The sequence below is a fragment of the Osmia lignaria genome, unplaced genomic scaffold (assembly GCF_051020975.1).
Source record: "Osmia lignaria lignaria isolate PbOS001 unplaced genomic scaffold, iyOsmLign1 scaffold0012, whole genome shotgun sequence".
NCBI lineage: Eukaryota > Metazoa > Arthropoda > Insecta > Hymenoptera > Megachilidae > Osmia > Osmia lignaria.
The window spans coordinates 370,001-374,288 of record NW_027478166.1 but is presented as its reverse complement, the minus strand read 5'-3'; the positions used below and the strand labels follow the sequence as shown (position 1 = coordinate 374,288).

Here is a 4,288-nt window from a genome sequence, read left to right as displayed (position 1 = left end):
TCATTCTCTCCCGCCCAGTCTTACCTTTACACACCCTGTACACAGGGCCCCATGGATCCAGGTTTGACGATACACTCACGAACTGTCGCCAGTCCTCCTCTTTCGCTCTCAGCATCTCCCGCTTGTACTCACTCATCAAACTTTTATACCTACTTAGTCGCGCATCCACATCCTCGCTTCTTCTCTTTCTAGCTCTCTGCCATAACTTCCTACTCCTTCGCACTTTAGCCCTCAACTTCCTCAAATCATCCGTCCACCACGCTATCTTCCTGTCATTGACTCTTTTCTTCTCTTTCATCCTCTTATCATTCACGCTCTGGATCCATTGCACCATACACTCAAGCATCCTATCCACGTTTGTCCCATTCCACACATCCTGATCACACGTCGACGCATACTCCATTAAATCATTCTTGTATCCTTCCCAGTCCACGTCCTTGCACACCCATCGCTTGCACACACTTGAGACATTCTGCTGTCGCTCATCGCACATCATCCTAATTAATATCACATTGTGATCACTTATTCCCCAGTCTCCCTTCACTTCCCATTCAAAACGGCACCTGGCTGACAATTCATTCACCAGAGTGACATCAATGTCACTCTGTCCTCTCACTCCCGAGAAAGTATAATACTCACTCGGCTCATTCAACACAATCATGCCATTCGCTAACACCCATTCTTCCAAAGTCCTTCCACGCATCTCATTCTCCCTACTGCGTCCCCCGCCCTTACTATACCATAAAGGCGAGGTCGCATTCGCATCCATCCCAAACAACACACGCTTTCCCCTCACATGCTCTTTCACTCTCTCCATGTACGTCAGGTACGGGACAATGTCATGGCCATACCTGCAGTACACTGATACTACATACAGCTCCCCAAAGTCCCCTTTGATCCACACACATACACCATATTCGTTTGTGCATTCACTCACACACATCGCTTCCACGTTCACGTCACGAATAACAACTGCAGCCTTGGCAGGGTTACTCTCACAAACATACACACGCCACGCGCTCGGTAAACCTTTCACACACCCATGCGACACATACAGCTCTTGCAAAAGAGCAACACTCACATACTGTTCATTCATAACATTACCCAGATCACACAACACACCATACGCTCTCTGACAGTTACACTGCAATATCCTTAGATTCTCACCAGTCATCGCTAATTCTCGCTTTCTCTCTTTCCAGCATTCTCACATAATCCGGGCATTCGCAGGACAAAACCGAATGGTTGGCATCTCTGCCTTTCATCTTACAGTTCCGACACACACATGCACTTCTACACTTATCCTTCAGATGTCCACTCTCTCCACACTTCTCACACAATCTCTCTTTCACACTACATTCACGCATCATATGTCCGAAGGCAAAACACTTATAGCAACGCATAACATTCACAAACTCTCTCACTTTACACGCTTTCCACTTAACATACACTCGTTCTTCACTCATCAACACATCACGCATCCTTTTCGACACCTCCACAATCACATTACCCACATCCGCACCTTTCTTGCTCGCTCTACTCACAATACGCGCCCGTTCTTTAAATTCCATCTCAACCACTCCAGCAAATTTTAAATTCTTCACATACAATTCACTCATAAACTCGTCATTCGTCATATCATTCGCAACATCAAACACAATCAATTTCGGACCCACTCTCTTAGGCATCTCAACCTTGAGACCTAGCTCAGCAAACTTTCTGCATTCCCTCAGCATTTCCATTTCCCTTGCACTCGCCGCTTCGATCGCCACTCCTCCGCTCCTAGTCTTTCGCACAGCTTTCACTCTCACATTCAGACTTCCGCTCACACCACGCATCACCTTCTCTTTCACCTGCTCACTCGTCATCTTCTCATTCTCATCCATTGCCTTCACAACTACCGCAAAGGACTTCACCTTTGCTTTCTCACCCACACTATCACTCGTCACACGATCAGACACACCAGTTACATTCTTTCCAACAACACTCGCAAAACTTCTCGACTCAGGCACACAGACATGCTCATCCAAATTCCTCCTGCACTCTTCCAGACCACCAGACAATCTCTCATTCTTCCCAATCATCCTCATCACACATTCCTCATACTCACTCGCACAACCCAAAACAAACTCACTCACTACCTTGGACACACGGTTGGCTTCAGTAAAAAGAAACTTACGCAATTTCTCGCCAACCTTCCGCATTGCCCGCAGCTCCAAAAACTCCTCTTCCGACGCATTATCATCGTCCGTTTCGTCCCGCTTCCTTCTTTTCTGCGGGCTCAGACTCCTCGAGCCCCACTTCCTGCCCTTCTCAATCAGCCCTCTACCACGCGAGCTGCTCGGCGCCCCACTACCACCACTTCCACCAGCACCACCACATACTTTTTCCCCCCCGATATCCCCGAGTTTAACAAATTTTTCCATGAGGTTCCCACGAGCTGGGACGAACATCGGTCACTCCCCGGGTGACGCCCTTCCCGAGGAGAAGGCTCTTACGCTCAAGAGGTCGCCAGGTGTCTTGAGGAGGCCGCTGGGAACTGGTGCACCCACCAGCCACCCCTGGCGCTAACTCCAGGAGTGCCCCTTCGCCGCGCACCGCAGCTTGAGGCTAGGGATTTTTTAAAGAGGTTGTCATCCTCGCGGGCCGGCCAATGAAGGCAAGCCCCCCGTTCCAGTGAAACATGACCACTGGTTTACGGTATATTGTGACGCCACTGCCACCTTTTCACCACTCCGACCCGGGCCTTACCGGCTAGGGAGGCCCTACCAGGATCCGAAGATCCCGCCGGCATCGCCCCGGGTCATCTGCGAGGCTACTTCGACAGCAGCGAGCGCCCCCCTTTCAGTCGCCTCTTACGACAGGCAGAGGTTACCGTGGCTGTATTCTAGCCCCCAGCCACAGGGGAAAGTAGATAGGGACAGAAGGGAATCTCGTTAATCCATTCATGCGCGTCACTAATTAGATGACGAGGCATTTGGCTACCTTAAGAGAGTCATAGGAACGACCGCCACCGGGGGGTTTGGGGGGTCGGTTAGACCCCCCAAGACACTTTCACGCCCCGGGGGGTGTCGGCTGCGGTACGCGGTACGCTTATTACGCTAGAATCAGGAAGGAAACCGGCCATTTCCGACTTACAGTGCCCATACCCGAAGGTTACGTACACCCGGACAATCCCATCCTTCAGACGTAGGAAGCTCACGCACCGCCCATGAACATCTCATTATACCTGAAACCCCAGGTAGCAGGGACCGCCGGTAAACCCCAGCCGGCGCATCCGAGAGGGCGACGAGAACCGCCGCTGATACCCTGGGCGCCGAACTGAGGCTGTAGCCTACGAGTTAGAAAACCCGTTCGTTGGCTACATACCGGCGGCGGAGTAGGGTGCAAGCACCCCCTCCGATAAGGCCCGATGCGCGCATGAACGCATTGCCTTATCATTGCTGTCCCTATCTACGTAATACTGCCAACTACGAAGCCGACACCATTCGGGTGGCACTGGCAGCCTGGACCAGTGGAGCTCCACCCTCCCGTAGCACCCATGTCAGTCGGACTTCTCCAACTACGTTTGATGGGTAACCGTCGATGACCACCTACGTGATTCATCTACCACACCTCTTTTCCACCGGCGGCTTCTGTTGCCCACAGATGTGGGATTGGGTAGCTCCACCAGTGGTTTTGGGAGTAAGCAGCGTGTGGTCTGCCCTGGAGACTCGTCTCGGATACTAGGGTAAAGCCCCGACACCTCAAACGACGGCTCCACTGCTTACCCTCAGCACGTTTAACGTTCCCATGTGAACCGGACTTCCCCGGTCGCGTTTGATGGGTTACCGCCGATGCCACTTACGTGAACATCTACCACACCTCATTACTACCGGCGGCATCCGTTACCCACAGTTGTGGGATTGGGCAGCTCCACCGGCAGTTTTAGGGGTAAACAGTGTGTGGCCTGCCGTTTACCCGCGCTTTTTTGAATTTCTTCACGTTGACATTCAGAGCACTGGGCAGAAATCACATTGCGTCATCACCCGTGAGGGCCATCGCAATGCTTTGTTTTAATTAGACAGTCGGATTCCCCTAGTCCGTGCCAGTTCTGAGCTAAGCGTTGAATGGCGGCCGAAGAAGCGACCACGACGGCGTTAACCGCCACGGAAGCCTCGCAGCAAGGAAGATCCGCGGGAGGCCAAGGCACGGGACCGAGCTCGGATCCCGGGACGCGACCGAAGTCGCCAACCGTTCACCTCGCCCAGGCCCGGCACGTCAGCCAGACCCGCTTCCCGACCAAGCC

The 4,288-nt window shown here is 52.4% G+C and overlaps 1 pseudogene; it reads right to left on the bottom strand.

The window, feature by feature from the left end:
• Positions 1-2,873: 2,873 nt before the first annotated feature.
• Positions 2,874-4,288, bottom strand: part of LOC143306547 (large subunit ribosomal RNA) — a 3,850-nt pseudogene continuing 2,435 nt past the window's right edge.